A 17,947-nucleotide genomic window follows, 5' to 3' on the forward strand; every position below is an offset into this window, starting at 1 on the left:
CCTGGGGCCTTGGCTGCTGGCCTGGGCCCTCCCAGGGATCCCAGGGTAGGGTTCCCAGGCTCTGCTTCTGGAGTTTTCTCTGCAGAAGCAGCTGCAGGGGCTGAGGGTGGTGAGCACTGGACCTGGAGGACTCTTCCCTCTGTGCTCAGGGCAGTGGCTTCCCAGCTCTTCTCGAGGCGGCAAGAGGCATGGAGCTGATTTCCTGCTGGCAGTTGTATCTGGAAACACATTCCCCATGGCACACAGACAGGACCACTCTGGTGCTGGCAGAGCAGCGAAGTGTCCCTCTAGGAGCAGCAGCCCAGCAGGGGCAGAGGGCCTGGGCTGATTTTTGCCAGCCTGAGTTGGACCCTGTGAGAGCTGGGAGCGCGCACAGCCCAGGGCCCTCCTGAGTGGTTTGACCGGCTCCAGAGGGCGGGGCGGGCTGGAGCGCATTTTCAGGTGCGCCCCCGGGGGCAAGGGAGCTGGTGTTGCGCAGACGGCTGGACGCGTCTGGCGCTGGTTGAGGGGTGTCCTTCCCTGATTGAAATCGTGTGGAGTCTTGCCGGCCCCTCCCGGGAAGCGTTGTCCTAGTTTGACTGTGGGTCTCCCTCCCCACCCCACTCTGGGCTTCCTTCCAAGGTGCCTGTTTTGTAACCGTTGACTGCGGGGGAGACAGGCACCTTGGAAACAGGGTGTCCTAGACCTGCCGCAGGGCCCCGCGAAGCTGCTAGCTGGAGCGCAGAGGGCGGGCAGGAGGCGGTGCTGGTGACAGGGACCAGCTCGCAGGCGATGGCGGGGCACTGCACCTTGCGGAGGAAGAGTTGGGCTCGGCTGCCAGCGCTGCTGATGGCACAGGTGGCCCTTGGCGTCTCCCTGGTCCTCCCTGTGAGCATGGTCTTGGAGAGGTGTGAACTTCTCATGCACACAGAGCTGTGGTCTTTGTCATTCACTCCCCAAACCAGGACCTGCGATGGAGGCAGAGGGAGGGGGCTCCTGGCACCTGCCATCCCTGGACCAGGACTGTTTTTGACAAAAAAGGACAGGGTTTCTGATAGGGGAGCAGACTCGTGCCCTTCTGGCTTTGCCTTCATTTTCTGCTCTCAGAAAGAAACTCCCAAAGCGGGAGACTTTGGAGGTGGGCTGGTGGGAGCCAGGTGGGCAGAGAGGCCTTGATACTTTGCTGGGTAAAGGGGGAGATGGGGTTGAGGAGTTGGCAGTAAAGCCAGGGAGGTGTTCCATGGCCTGGATGACCCGGCCACCTGGGCCCAGGCCCAGACCTGCTGCTTGCCTCAGCAATGCTGTCTTGAACTGTGGCCCTGGAGCCATCACTCTGCAAGGCACACCCCAAAAGCTGGTCTGTGTTGGGGTCCCTGCCCTGTGTGGAAGAGGTGGGGCCCTAGTGCAGAGCATCTGGGTTTGTTCTCAAGGGCAAGTGAGGCCCAGGGAGGGGAATTGGTCCAAGCAACTCCCTGAGGTCGGCGCAGGTGGGTCTAGGGTCAGAGGCATATCCTGTCTGCATGCAGTCTTAGAGGAAAGTGGGAGGTAGGCGCAGTTGGCTGAGCATGTGCAGCCTGGAGGTTTCCTGAGGGTCCCTCTGGAGGTGGTGCTGCACTTCTCTTTACCAGTGTTGGATAGCAAGGGGCCTGGTGCTAGACAGAGGAGAGAAGTAGAAGGCTTGGCCAGAGCAGCTGGTCCAGGGCTGGGTTTGGGGCCAGGTCTTGCCATCATGGCTAATCACATTTCATTTCCTTGATCCCTGGTGCCAAGCCAAGCTGCCCATATTGTTGCCAATGTCATCTCCCTGAAGCCCCGTTCGCTCCCGTGTCCTGCTCATTGCATGGCAAGGACTGAATCTCCAGGGCTGGCCCTCTGGGGGGAGCTGGGCTTGGGGTGCAGGCAGCCCTGGCCACAGGCTCGCATCTCCTCTTCTGCGTGTGGATGCTGCAGCCCACCGGAGCGTCTCATCCTGGCTGGGATTCCCTGGCCTTCTGAAGCCCCTGACTGAGAAGGAGGAGGTGAGGCTGCTGGTTGTTCTTCAGGCTTGGCTCACACCCATCCTCTGCTAAGTCGGGTCCCTATCTAGCACAAAGGTGGGAGGCCAAGGGCCATTGAGGATCCAATGCTCTGTGTATTCTGCTCCCATGGGCAGGTCCTGTAGCCTCTGCTTGCTTGCTCCCCAGGATGGGGAGCTCACCGTATTTCCTAGGTAGTCAGTGATGCTGTGTTCTGTGCAAATTCTTAAGGCTTTTATGTGCACTTGACATATAAAATCATATGATCTCATCTATACATTTTAATATATGTATAAATTATAAATTGTGTCCCATAAAATTAAACACAAGGAGTCTTTAAACAGTTCATAGAAAAATACATATTATCAAACATTGCATGTGGATTTTAACTGTTTTTATTTTTTTTGCACAAAAAACATTTTTTTTTAAGGAGGAATTTATGGGAGAGGCAGAGTGACAGAGAGAGGAGTGACAGGAGGGGTCTTCTGTGCTGACTTGCCACCCAGGAGCGTGCTGTGGTCAGGGCTCCTGGAGTTGGGAGCCAGGAGCTCTCCCATGCCTGTGACAAGAACTCAGCCACCTGCATCACTGTGGCTGTCTCCCAGGGTCTGCACCAGCAGGAGGCTGGAGCCAGCACTGGACCCAAGCGCTCCGTTGTGGGTCGTGGGCCTCCTAACCAGCGTCATTACTACTGGGTCAAACACCTGCCTCCATTGAACTTTTAAGGTCTACTTTTTGGATCAGGCATTTAGAGCAATCCTGTGTCCCACTGCACTGTTCAAGTTTCATGGGGTTTTGGTAAGTTCCCAGCTCCTAGGTGTGGCCTGTCCCAGCCCCCGTAGTTGTGGCTGTTTAGAGAGTAAACTAGTAGATGTGAACTTTCTGTCTTTCTCTGCCTTTAAGATAAATTTAAAAATGTCAGAAATGTATGTCATGGGCCTGCCCAGTGGCCCAGTGGCTAAATCCTTGCCTTGCATGTGCCAGGATCCTGTATGGGCGCTGTATTTTATCCCGGCAGCCCCACTTCCCATCCAGCTCCCTGCTTATGACCTGGGAAAGCAGTAGAGGACGGCCCAAGGCCATCTTGGGACCTGGAAAAAGCTCCTGGCTCTTGGCTTCTCATCAGCCCAGCCCTTCTGGCCATTGCAGCCATCTGGGGAGTGAACCAGCCAATGGAAGATCCCTCTGTCTCCCCTGCTCTCTGTAAATCTGCCTTTCCATTAAAAATAAATTTTAAAAAGTATGCTATGCAACATGTGATGTGTTAATCTGATACACATATGCTTCATGTGTTTTGTATGTTTGTAGTCTTATGTTCTTCCCCTCCAGTTCTATTCCTTACTAGCTGCGTGTCTCTGGGCAAATTATGGAACCTTTCTGTCTGAATATAGTATCTGACTTGGTGAGTATTCAGATTTTTGAAAATATCAATTAAAATTTCCTAATGATAAAGTTCTTATTAAATATTGTATTTATTGCCAACATCGCACTCGCAGTTGCCAATGCTAGTTGCAGAGTGGAGGATAAAACATGACCCCGTCATCAGCACGGGAGCCCCCCAGTGCCTCGCTGCTTCCTCGACTGCGTGCTAGCAAGGTCTTCCGTAATTTTTAGTTGTGATGTGGCATCTGCTTCCATGTGGGGAAGGACTTGCAGTGTAAGCATCTCTAATTGAAAAGACTGAAATCTGAAACACTCCCAAATTTGAAAGCTTTGGGGCACCGATGTGATGGCAGTAGCAGGAGCTCGGCTGATGGGCCACAAGGTGTACACCAGTGTTGTGTGCACAGCGATCTTCAGGCCGTGTGTTTCAGGCAGATGCAAATCCCAAATGGCTAGCACGTTTACACAGCTCATGAAGTACAGGCATAAATCCCCCCACCCTGCCACCAAAGGAAAATGAAATCCCAAATACTCTTGGTCCCAAACATTTCAGACAGATGATTTAATCGTTTTCTAGAACTTTCTATAGGTAGATTTTTATGCTTAATGGGTTCCTGCCATTGCCCTGTCTTGGGGAGAAGGACTAGGAAGGTGGCGGGAGGGGGGCAACTTTGTAAGTCTGAGCCCGACTCCAATGAAGAGATAGAGAGAGGCCACAGATAGAGGCCACAGCAGAGCTCAGACAGGGTAGGGCTCTCAGGTGCTTGCGTCTGAGGTGTCGCCAGCTTGCCTTCTTTCCCATCACTGTGAAGCTGCTTCTCTGATCGGACTTCCAACACCTGTTGATCCTCAGTCCCCCAGCACGCCCACTGCCCCTGCCCTGGTCAAGTCTCTTGTGAGATGGGTGAGCTCATCCCTGTTTCACAGGTTAGTCAACCGATTCCCTTGGAAGGGAGTCTGATTGAATGGCTGGAAGGGAACCAGTCTGGACTGGGACCTGAGGCTGTCAGCTTGGAGATTGTCACAGAGCAGGGAGACATGTAGAGACAAAGACAGGAAGTTAGAGGCAGAGATAGAAGCAGAGAGAAATCTAAGAGGAGCAGGAGTACCGGTGCCCTCACACAGGGAGAAGAAGCCAGTGGAAGCACGAGAGACGGGGGCTGAGGAGGAGCGGGGAGAGGAACCACCTGCCAGTGGGGCCATCCCAGGGGAGGTCTTGCATTCCTGTGTTGGCTCTGGCCACCCCCCACTCCCTGGAAGGTTCCACATGTGTGCTGCTGATCTCCTGGAGGCCATGTGTGGGAGTGGAGCTGGTAGGGACTGGGAGACAGCAGCAGGGCCAGGAAACTGGGCCAGTGTTGGCCCAGAGACCTGCCTCCCCCACAGGTCTCATGGCCTTCCCTTCCCTTTGCCCCCATGACCCAGCCAACACACGTGGCAGAAAAGCCAAGTCCTGGGCCACTACTAGCACAGCTGGAAGAGCACTGGACTGGGAGCCAGCAGGCCAGGCTCTGCATTCACCTGCCCAGGCCCCCGCGGCCATGGGGACCTGGCCATGCTGGCCTAGAGGACTCAGAAGGCAGCGGAAGGTGTTAGGTTTTCTTTTCTTGCCCTCAGTGTACCCCCGCAGACATGCACTGCCGCACAATACACACATTCACAGTCAGGCACGATACATGCTCATCTAATACACACTCATGCACCATCTACACACGCTTACGCTTGTGTGCCATATACACGAACTTGTGTATCACACATATTCACACACTGGTGCACAATATGATCCCACAACCAACTGTATAATACCTACAAACGGTGCACACACTCATACCACAGTTCTTTTACATTGTGTACTGCATACACACTCTCAAATGTAGCCATCCGTCACACACAGCCGTGTGCACACACCCTGCTATGCACTAATACATCACACACGTTCTCTCACACTTGTAGGTTACACACACAGTCTCAAACATAGCCACAGGTGCACCCACAGCCATGCACACATGCACCGACTAACTGGTGCTCACTGTGACCAAGACAGCACGTCTCCTGTTCACAGGCCGTCTGAGATGGGCTTGTGGGCACTTTCTGTTGATCTTGGAACTGGTTGAGCAACTTGGGCGCTCAGAGCCCATGTGCTGGGAAAAAAGGGGTGCAAGGCCCCTTGGCCATCCTGCAGCAGGCCAGACGGAAGGGCAGGCAGCAGCGTGGGCATGTGTGTGCAGCTTGTTGGGTGGCTGAGCTGGGCGGGGCCCTCCGCGGAGTGCCGCAGCGCTGGAGGTCTTTGTTGATAGTTTCCCCTTTGGGGAACAGCGTTTTAAGGTTGATTTTGAGTACGCAGGCGTCTCTTCCTCTTACCTGTTGATTGTGCTTCTAGGGCAGTGTGCCAGGGAATCTCTCATCTCGCCAAGGAGACAGTCTCCATCCTAATTGGACTGTGTGACCCACAGTGCCCACATCGATTGGTGTCCCCCTCGACTGACCCCCGAGTCTCCCTCACGGCTGACAGCAGGCTACTTGATTCTTACACCACAGCTGTGACAGCCCAGGTGAGAGACTTGGTTTGTTGTGTCTGAGTTTCCCCAGGGCACGGGGGTGCCCTTAGAGCCAAGTGGAGGTGATGATGAGAGCTATGTGAGATGTCTACGCGGAAGCATGCAGAGAAGCAGCTAGGGCTGGCAAGCCCTGGGGAACGAGGCCACCAACGACTGCCAGGAGCCCAGTCTGAGCTAAGCCACGTCCACACACTTCCCTGTCGGATGCTGCAAGGCACGCGTGACCGTTACGCCCGTGTTGATCACTGATTGCATGGGTTGAACGACCTACTCAGACCCATCCATGAATTAGTAGAGAGCAGGGTCTTGGGTTCCAAGAAGGGGTGATGTGCCCCAGCCCTGAAGGGTCCCAGCTGGTGGCATGTGCTAAGTGTATGCTGTGGCCTGATGAGGCTAGTGACCAGACGGTGACTCCAGGTGGTGGTGGTGGTGGCAGTGGGGGCGACCCATTCCTTGCCGCTGGCAGGCACTGGTGGTTCCACACCGATATGAAACTGGTGGTCGTGAGCACCATTCCCACGGCCCAGCATGGTGGTGGGGCCAGCAGAATGACTTTTCTAAGTGGGATGAGTTTAAGTGGACCAAAAATACAGACTAGGAAAACCCCAAGGCCACACAATTAGTAATGGGACCAAACATGCTATTTTCCCCTCATTTTTCAGCTTGCTGTTGTCATGAAGGGTTTCCTCTCATTTCAGAAGCAAGAGCTTTGGGGAGGCCAGGCTCGCTCAGATCTGATAGCTTCGGCACGGGGTTGGGGGCAGGAAGAGCAGGGGGCCCAGGGACTCTGGGGTTCCAGGTCTGGCTGTACCTCTGGTGGAAACTGGCTGGTCTGGCTAAATCTACAACTTGCCCAGTTTAGTTTGCAGCACTCAGCCCCACTTCATCATGACCTAGAGAGTTTGGGGAGGAATCTGAACTATTCACAGGTGGTTCTATGGTGGTCTGAGGGGGCTAGTTTTGATGGGTGGATGTGCTTGGCTCTCCTGCCTGCATTCTGGCCCACCCTTGGGTAATATGGATGACCCTCCATGGTAGGCTCCAGGGGCTGTGGATTGCACCTTCATCCTGCTAGCTGTGGGCTTGGCAGCCCTTCCTGGATTTTCCATAATCTGTTTACTTTTCCTCTGCCTTGGGGAAGCTGAAGGCTTGTGCACCTGCCAGGCAGTTCTAAGTGGGTCTCGGGGAGTGCAGCCTGCAGAGTGAGAAAGCCATGGCCAAGAAGGCAGCCTGCTTGCACAGGCCTAGGATTCTGAAACTCAGGCTGCTCATGAACTGTGTTCTCTGTGCTGCCTAGTGGGAGTTCAGAATTTAATGTACACAAATAGAAGGAGGGACACCAGGCTGGGCATCAGGGATCCTGGACACTTCTCGCTGCTTTTCTTGACTGTGGAACCATGGACAAATTGCCACCCTTCTCTGAAACACGGTTACCTCAGCTGTAACCTGGAGGTGTTAAAATCAAATGGGAGAAGGTGGATGGATGTGAGTGCTAAACAGACACTGCCAGCCCACTGTAAACATGGCCCTCTGCTGAATGGCGGTGATTCAGAACAAACCAATTGGTTACCGACCAACTAACCTACCAATTAAAAGACTAACTAGACAACCAATTCAGCAATCAATCAATCAACACATCAACCAACAAACCAACTGGCTAACCAGCCTACCAACTAATACACTGGCAAGCCAAAAAGAGCAGCCCAGAGTAGGCCAGGTTACAATACCCACCGGCATACATGTGGCTGAGGTCTGGAGGTGGGCAGATCCACTGGCAGATCTGAGAACTACAATGAGGTGCAGGAGAGGTCAGATTGGGCTACAACAACAGCACATCCGGGCCGATACTGAGAGCTAGCTGGGCTTGGCTGGGCTGCAACACCCACCTGCTGGAGCTGGAACTGGGAACAGGCTGGGCTGAGCCAGGCTGTGGCATCAGCTGGCAGGTGCTGAGGTGAGGTGAGCTGTGACAATCAGGGGCAGGTGGGTGCTGAGTTCATGATCTGGCAGGGCTTGGGTTTCCTGGACTGGGTCCTTGGCACACTTGTGTGATGGGTGCTGGGTCTGTGAGCCCGGGGGTGGGAGATGGGGGATCTGGCAGGGCCTGAGTTGCGTACCCTGGGTCCTTGGCCTCCCTGTGTGGTGGGTGCCAGGTCTGTGAGCCTTGGGAGCAGGGGGATCTGGCAGAGCCCGAGTAGTCTGGCTCGGGTTCTTGGCACACCTATGTAAATTGGTCCTCCTTAGTGGAAAAGACGAAATGGTGGACAGATGGCTCAGATCCACCTATAGGATATGGCAGCCCATTGAGCCTTGCAGGGGACATCTCAGAGGAATCATCCCAGAGGAAGGAGGACAGAACAAATTGGACAACTACCCCAGCCAAACAATGACAGCAAACATCTAGGCAAATGGAAACTCTGAGGTTGACTGCGTCAGCCTCAAACATTGAAAGGGTTCCCTCATCCTTGGACTGGCTTGATGTACATTTCAGAACTATCGAAACCACCTGGGCAGAACCCTTGGAGTGTGGTCACATTGGGACCCTGGCTTGATATTGGGTGGCTATCCTTATCCCTGGGTACTGGAGCGGTGGGAAGGCTGGGTATGGTTTCTCCCCTTATCCTTGCACCCCCAAACCCCAAAACAAGAAGGAGAAATAGCAAATTTGGAAGCAATGATCACACCTGTTTTTTCCTAAGCCTTGATCCATCCCACTCTGATCAACTATGTTGACATAATCTAAAATTAAAAATTACTTAATTAATTAAACAATAAATTGATAAGCCAATCCATTAACCATGCATTCAACCAACGAACCAACTAGTCAATATACTGATCAACCTACATGTCAACTATGAATCAGTTTCTTGACTAATAAACTGAACAACCAACCAACCAAACTACCAACTAACCAGCATATCAACTAACCTACCAACCACACTACCAACTAACGAACTCACCAATCAGCTAACCAACCCATGTATCTACTGACTGAGTGACCTGTAGGGTGATGAAGCCTTGGAGATTGTCTGAGATGCTTTAGGGCAAAAAAACCGTAAGGCAGGTTTAATTTGTAGCCATTTTACAGATGGAACAATCAAGTGTGGGAAGTGTGCTGACTGGTCAAGGCCTGGTCCCTGTGCTTTCTGGGTTCCTAAGAACCAGTGTGGCCTGCAAGTGAAGTTTGTGCCTTCTCTGCATTTCCATCCCACACCACCTTCCTAGGAACTTGTTGTTCCTTAATGTTGGCTGGGTGCATGAGTACTGTATGGGATGCATTTAAACCCAGGCTCTGGTAAATTCTACTGAAGATTACCCATTTTTAGCATTTAAAATGATAGCAAGCCATGTGTCTGTCGCTGTCTTGGGCAGAGAGCATCTTGGATGAATTTGCATTTTTAATTCTTGGCATTTTTAGTTTGCTTTAGTTTAACTGAACAGCATTTCTTTTTCCTTCTTTAAAAGAAAACAACAAGAAGAAGGTGGCGGACCACTGGACAGGAGAGCTCAACGATGGTGGCAACGCATGCTCCATGTTGCTCATCGCAGCGGAGCCTACCGTGGCTGCCCAGACAGAGCCTGCCTGCCATTCCCCAGCCCACTTCCTCGTGCAGTCACTTAATGGGGTGTGGAGGGTTGGGGCCCAATATGGGGGAACCTGGGTTCTGTGAGGCGGGTGCAGGAGCGGCCTCGCCTTGGGGCTGGGGTCTCTGACAGCCTCATTGCGTTCTCATCCCCTTCGCCTGAGCTAGCCCAGTGCTCTCGCTGGGCTGCAGCAGCTTGGCCAAAGGGTGTCAGAGTGTGATTGGACTTTAAAGAGTCCAGGGGGGAAACAGACCAAGAGGAGGAAGAGGCAAGTGGGTCACTCACTTCTCTGGCAGCAGCTTCTTGAGCACGGCTGCATGCGCAGCAGCCAAGCAGGGAAGCCTGGCTGTGTCCCAGGGGCGGAGACTGCAGGATTGCGTGTGTGTGTGTGTGGGGGGGGCAAACACCAGGGCAGAAGGTGGACTTCCACCACCCCTGGCATTGATGTCCTGGGTGGTAGGCAGGTACCATGTGAGACATTCTGCACATGGAGAATGTGCTGAGGCATAGTTTGGGTTCAGACCCCTGCCCTGGGGAGGAGAGCAGCGGAGGCAAGGAGCAACTAAGCAACTAAGCCAGGAGGATGGTCTCAGACACCCCTCACCCACACCTGTGTGCCATGAACAGGTTCAGGTGGAGGGCAGGAATCCAGGGAGGTGTGGAGGCTGCAGGCAAGGCCTGGAAGGTAGCTCCCTGCTTGGATGCCACCGTGGCTGGCTTTGTGGCCGTGGGCAAGCTCCTGTTTCCAGGTTCTACCACATGGGATTGTAGTGCAGACTCAAGGCATGGCAGCCGTGGCATGAAGCGTGGGGCATGCCACGCCTTCCCTGTGAGTCCTCTGTCCTCCCCCAGAGCCATGTCCCTGCAGCGAGGCTGTGGGGCTGTGCACACCACTTCCCCAAGAAGGGAAGCCACATTTGTTAAGATGAGCAAAATGAACCAAAACAACAACAAAGCAAGCAACAAAAGCCCCCGACCAAACCATGAGTGCACAAACTGTGCGGGATGCTGCTTCCTTCCACAGTAAGGTGCAATGGGCCCAGCTGCTTGGTGAATGTGGTGAACATGGACCCGGCCCTGTTTTTCAAATACCTGTTTCCTTGTTGCAAACATGGGGAACCCCAGACATGCGGTGCTGTCTGCTCCCCATGGTTCCAAATGGGTTGCAGGATCCCTATGGGTAGCTTCGGGGTGGATACTCCCCTTGCCTGCCTGGGACCCTGTGGTACCAACCTGGGAGGCAGGGCTGTGCCAACAGCACCTGCATGGAGCAAGGGAGGGCACCTAGGAGGGTAGCCTCGAGGTTTCTCGTGGTGGTTGTGGGTGGCTGGAGGCTTGGACCCAGTTCTTCTGCAAAGAAATGCTTCCTCAGAAAGAGTTAGACAGAGCTGGGCCAGCAGAGTGCTGCTCCTGTCACAGAAGGCTGAAGCCATTCCTGTGCTCTGCTTGTCTGCAAGCAGCTGCCCTGTGCCCTTGGCCACGTGGGTCCTCTCTTCACTGCCCAGGTGACTTCACTGTGCTTGGTCAAGGGCACTGCCTGGCACTTGGTTGCTGCGCAATAACTGTGGGTTACCTTTCACCTGGAAACATGGGCCCTTCAGTGGCAGAAGTGGGCATGATGATCTTTCAGACTTGGTGGCTCACGTCCAGCTTGTCGCCTCTATGGTATATCACAGGACTCCATAAATCCTGTTTTTCTTCCCTGGAAGATGGAGACCTTATTATCTTCGCCACTGGGATCCAAGGTGCTCACCTCCCTCAGTGCGTATCTGGGCTCTGGGTTCTCTCTGCACAGGACCTGATTCAGTCTTACTCAGGAGCTCACCGTGAGTTCTCTTCCCCAACCCTGCCTTCTTCCCTTCATCTTGGCTCTTGCAGGCTGTTTGCTCCAGATGGCAGTGAGGCTGACTGTCCACAATAGTTGGAAGTTTTGCCAGCAGGAAATCAGGTTCTATGTGGCCAACAGAAGCGCTGAGGGCTTTGGTGGAAGAATAGTACCAGGTGTTGGTATGCTGGGAGTTGAGAAGCTCCTAAGATGTATGGAAGTTCGGAGACCAGAGTTGGGAATGCACCCAAGCACAGGAGACTTGGTAAGCAGGGAGGGCAGACAAAGCACAGTCTTGCACCTGCTTAGGAGGCCCCTAGCACCACCTTCTAGCTGCTGTACGTACAGCAGAAACACATCTCTGCTCACATGTGGTGGTTCAAGATTCAAATCCTGCAAGACAGAGCTGGTTGGTTTAGGTTGTACGGCTCACCATCTGCTTTACCAGGGGCCGGGAGGATTAGAGACTGATCCTTACAGCTTGCCATGCTGGAGACTCACTCTGGACTCGTGATCAGAGAAAATCTGTGACGAGGGTGCTAATCCCTGCCAAATAATCCAGACTGGCTCCCAGGGAGGGGGTACAGCAGGAAAGTGTCCTGACCTCACTGTGACTCTTCCTCCTTCCCATCGCTGGTCCCCCGCAAGGGAGGACCTCTCAGTGTCTGCTGGGTCTGAGCGACATGATGTCTAGATCTCCCCGAGTCAGATGATGCTTCTGTTTGGACACCTGAGGGCCTGTTGTTTCATTGTCTGGTCTGGTAAGAGGGGTTGGAGGTGAGGCAGAAAACCTGGAACTGAGCCATATCTGAGTACACGTCATGCTCATTTCTCTTCTTTGAGTCCCAAATAGAGTCACTGGAGCTATGTCATAACCTCTCCTTCTCAGATGAAATGCAAAGTTCCCAAGACTCAAGTGGGGTCTCTCACTCATGGTTTCATTTAGGGCTCCTTGATCTAGCCATCAGAGCTACTAGACCAAGTCAAAGGCTTAGTTGGGAGGAAAGGGGGTCACAACTGCTAGAACTGAAGGGAAGCAAATGGGTCAGATTTGACAAGGACTTGGGTTGAGGACTTCTGTTGGGATTCAAACAGCAGAGACCAATGGTGCCTTCTAGGGAGAAGCAGATCCAAGATTTCCACACACTTAGGTCCTTGTGGCAGAGACTGAAATTCTGGGGCGAGAAGGTGACTTTGCAGGACAGTCACCAGGCAGGCTGGAACAGACCTCTCCCTGGAAGGGTCTCACTCTTGGTTTAATGCTCTGTTGTTGCTACAGTGATGTTCTAAAATTCTTCATGTGGGACTCCTACAAAAGATATAGCCAATCCTGCTTTGGTTATGTGAGAGCGAGATACTTTGATTGAAAGTCCTATGGGGGAGGCTGGAGAGCGAAGGACTTAGGATACAGAAATCAGATAGAAGAGAATCTGGCCTGTCCCTTCCCCAGCCACAAACCACACCAAATGAACACACTGTGTAGTTCACATTATATGTTATGGAACAATTGTCAAGAACTGAGGAAAGAAGTAGCAGCAGAAATCAAGAATGAAGGGGAAAAAAAACCAACAAAAACCAAAATCAACGTCTTGTGACAAGACAGCAGAGCAAGATGCCTTCAGATGAGGATCAGGGTTGACAGACGTTGTTGCAACTGAGGCCAAGGATAAATTAAGAATAGGTTTTGGTCAACGTGTAAGGGATCAACCAGACTCCACAGAGAAAAGGACAGAAGCATTGGAAGGCTAAAATGTAAGTACTGAATTAATACTAAACCTACAAAGTCTTCCATGCTCTGGTACACAACCACAGATATACAAACCATGAAATACATGGGAAACATAAAAGAAAGCTTGAGAGAATTTAAAGGCAGAATTAGGTGTGTCAGCCTATGACTGGTCAAATGGAAAACACATGGCCAATGTTAATGTGAAAATAATACCACTTAGGAGACAAATGAAGCAATGTCAACTGTAGAATAAGTATCGCCATAAGTACCCCAAAGATGGGAGTGATTGAAGTAGAAAATCTAAAATAGAATTTAAGAAACAGGTGGACAGAAAATGAAGCTCTTACGTACATTGAAACCGAGACTGGAGCCACGGGCAGTGAATCAGTGTATGACCAGGATTGTTCCAGAACAGAAGGACTCAACCCCACACTTAGAAACTTTGTAGTAAAAACTACAGAATGTGAAGAGTAAAGCACGGATCTTGAAGGCTACCAGTGAATAAAACACAAAGTACCTTCAGCAGATCGGAGATCAGATTGTCAGCCAAATTCTCCAGAGCAACAACATATGCCAGGAAGTGGAATCAAGTCTTTGAAGTTAAGAGAGAATTATTGTGAATATATAATCATATAACAGACTAAGGATGAGGATGATACACAGATATTTTCAGATGAACCAGAATGTGGAATTGTTGCTATAGGTGAATTCTCCCTAATGCAATTATAGATGAAACACCTAAATCCAGAAAGAATTTCCAGAAGGAGTGAGTGGGATACAAAAGAGACAATATTAAAATTGAAGAGTGAATTTTAGAATGACAGAATGTGTAACTTCTTAACCAGCAGTGGGAAATGAAAGGGAATATAAAAATCTTGATCAATTCAACAAGATACAAAAGGGAGAAACACAAAAGAATGATGATACAATTGAATTGACATATATATTATCAACTACAATAAATGTAAATAGGCTAAATTTGGAATTAAAATAAACGGACTTCAGATTACATGAAAATCTATGATTAATGTAAGATATATTAAAAATATACAAAGGACATTTGAAAATGAAGATTAAAAGAGAAGAATATAATAGGCATTTGTGAGCCAAATGGAAGTTAGTATAGCATTCTTAAATAATAGGGAAACCAGAATTTAATATGAATAAAATTAAAATAATATTTAAAGAGTAATATTTAAAAATGGAGCATTTAAAAATTATTTCATATTAATAAGAGTACCCCACATTAATAAACAGGGTAACCTATCGAGAGGACATACAACCACCAATTTGCATGTATCTGCATATCCTCAGAATACAAGAAACAATAGGTATCACAAAGTTAGGGTGCAGCATGTGCAATTTACAACAGAGATGGAAGGCTTTATTAACCAGCTCTCCAAATGTGCTGATCTACCAAGCAAATCATAAATAAAGACATATAGGAATCTTGATCTGGAGGAAAACTTATGAAGACTCCTCTTTGGGGATTGTTTATTCTTTTAAAGCATGCATGGTTATTTACAGAAAACTATAATGTGTTCAACCACTAAGGAAGTCACACAACGTATTCCAAATAACAGCTTTTATACAAACCACATCTTCTGATGGAGCTGAAACAAAATGAAATATCAACAGTAAAAAGACTCATGCATTTAGATATTTCTCATGCACTTAGAAATATCACATATAAACTAAAGCGTCTGAATGACTCATGGGTTAAATAGAAGCTCATAAAAGAAATTAAAATATGTAGAACTGAATTTCAATGAAATCACTGAACAGAAGAACTTGGGAGATGCAGATAAATTGGTATTTAAATGAAAATTAACAGCATCATGTGTATTTATTAGGAAACAAGACGTTTCTAAAAGTAAATGAGTTAAGTGTACACTTTGAGAAGCTTCAAAAGAATAGGAGGACCAGATGTGGAAGGAGCAGTTTCAGTTGGATTCACCATCTGATTAAGCTAATCCGTCCTATAGGAATACCAGATGTGGAAGGAGCAGTTTCAATTGGATTCATCATCTGGTTAAATTCATCCAAACCCACTGTGACCTCCTCATTCATCAGTTTAGCATTGATTAAAGCCATAGAATTGAATATGACTGTGATAAGAACTATCACCTCTGTTTCATTTAATACTCCACAGCTACAATTCTCCCAGGGGGTTGATATTTATCTTTTTTCTTTAGAAATAATTTCAAGACTTACAGAAAAGTTGCACAAGAGTAGCAAGAATTGTCTTTGAACAAGAGTAGGTTGCTGATGTTATTTCCTATCATTGACACATCCTTTAGGAAAAATAACACCACGTATTCTTGTATAGACATAAGACGTTTTTCAGAACTTGGAATCATCATGGGGCTGCGATTACTGTCCATCCCTGGACAGACTCCCTTTAGTTTTATGCACATCCCATACAGCAAAAGGATCCAGGACTAGGTGCTGTGTTTGGTTGTCATGTGTCTTTAGTTTCCTTAGGCTTGGAATCGGTTGTCTGCATTTCCCTCTCAGTACTTTCTCATGGACATTCTGGAAGTACATAAAGTAGTTTGCAAAATGTCTCACGTGTTTGGCTAGTTCCTTTTCAGGTACTCTGTTCAGGGTGAGCCTCTTTGTCACGAACACCAAGGTGAAGACGACGCTCTCCCTTTTGTGTTCCATGTCACTGTTCTCATGCTGCTGTGATAAAAGATGTAGACTGATGGCTTCCTGGTCCTGCTATTTGCTGGATGCCCATCACTGAGAGAACCAATCTTACCACTGGCGAGAACTCTCATCCCAGCTTACAGGTGGTCACCTTCTTTGATTGTTCTCAGCCCTGGTGTCTCACCCCTTCCTGTGAGGGCATTGTGTCCTGGATTAGGGTCCGGTCCTATGACCCCAACCTACTTTTGTTACTGACTCTTAGATTGAATCTCTAGTCACACTGGGGTTAGAGCTTTCAGACATGAATTTGAGGAGGATACAGATTACACTTCACAGAATACCAGGTGGCATGTAGTTTTAATTTGTTCCATTCCTGGAATTTTATTGCAGGTTGCTCCTCTGTAAAGTTATTCCTTCTTTTGGAATGAATCAATGCTTGGAGGGAAGATATCTGGAAATTATTTAAATATTCTATTGCTTATAAATATTTATTATGCATTTTTATCAATTATTGATGTTTCTTGGATGAATTATTACTGCGATGACTGCCAAGTGGTGACTTTATAATTCTTTTGTTCCTAGTACATTTATTAGTTGGCCTGCTCTTTATCCATATTTACTTCTTATTTAGAATCTATATTTTTTAAATTATTCAAAGTGCAGAATGGAGAGGATAGCAACAAGGAGTGATCTGTTCTGTCCTCTGGTTCACTGCTCAAATGCATAAATAGGACTGGGCCAGAATGAAACAAGGGGCCTGACCCCCGCCTGGTGGGTTCTTGAATCGTGACTGTTGTGCCCAAGGCTGTGCATTAGCTTGAAGCTGGCACTGGAAGCAGAGTCAGGTCTTGAACCCAGGCGCTCCAACATGGGATGCAGGCATTCCAACTAGTGTCTTAATCATTATGCCAAATACCTGTTTCGATGGAATCTATTTCATTCAGTGGTTATAACCCATGATAGCAGCATTGGTTCTCAAGTTATCTCTGATTTGGCATTTTCCAGGAGGAATCATCCTAAATAACTAGCACACTAGATGAATAGAGCACTGTTTTCCCAGACTGTCATCACTACAGGAAGAGAAGCAAATGACATCAGCCTATAGCCATTCCAGGTTTCTTCCTGGAAGAGTTTCATGACTCTTGCACAGGGAAGGGGCACTGCAGAGGGTGCAGCAGATGTGGTGAGCTAAGGCAGCACAAGTCGAGGCTCCAGGGGGACTGAAATGGTTAGAACTTTGAGCCAGAAGGAAAGCAACTGCACTGAGTACCCCAGACATCCTTGGCCGGGGAATATTGCATGAGTGCTTCAGTATTGGTTTATACTTGCATAGGGGACACTCCATGACACTGGGCACAGAAACCATGGGGGATAAAGTGACGGTACAGTGACATCCCAACCAACCAGAGTGGAAGGAGCTTGTTTAGTACTGGGAGCAGTCAGAGATTCCAGGAAGGCCAGGCCCTATGAGGAAGCTGCCTGAGCGACAGGATGAAATCAATACTCTAGGAATGCTTTCCAGTAACCCTCGGAAGGATGAGGCCAAACTTCAAGGATGTCAGCTTCCAGGCAGAAGCTCCAGCCGCTTTGCCATGTCACTCTCACAATGCCCAGTAACTGGTGAAACATTGCCAACCATGTGAAAAACAAAAACAAAATAAAAACAAAACACAAAAGCAAAGAACAAACCAGGAAAATTCTGTCTCAGAGCTAGGTGAAAAAAATCAATCAACAGAGACAGATTCAGAACTGCCAGAGGGACTGGAATTATCAAGCTATTGTCAAAGATTCAAAGAGAAGTGGTGTGAAGAAGAAAGAGAAAATGCTAAAAAGGAGACAAATGGCTACTCTTGAACTGAAAATATAATCTATGCATAAAAAAGTACGGGATTTGCTTAACAATGTATTAGAAACATCGTACAGGATGTGTGAACTTGAAGACATTGTGTCATAAACTTTACAAACTGAAGAATAGAAAGCAAAGGATTCCAAAAATGGGCATGGGTGCAGCGACACATGGCACAACAGAGCCGGTCAGTGACATGTGTAACTGGAGTCCCAGAGAGAGGAGGGAGGTGATGGAGAAAAGAAACCAAGTGTGGAAATAGCCCAAGTTTCCCCAAATTTGGTGAAAAATCTGAAGCCATGTATTTATGAATCTCAATGAACTCAAGAAAGACTGATGAAAGAAAACTGTATCTAGGGACATTATAGTTAAATT

Source organism: Ochotona princeps, chromosome 26 (assembly GCF_030435755.1).
Source record: "Ochotona princeps isolate mOchPri1 chromosome 26, mOchPri1.hap1, whole genome shotgun sequence".
Classification (NCBI taxonomy): domain Eukaryota; kingdom Metazoa; phylum Chordata; class Mammalia; order Lagomorpha; family Ochotonidae; genus Ochotona; species Ochotona princeps.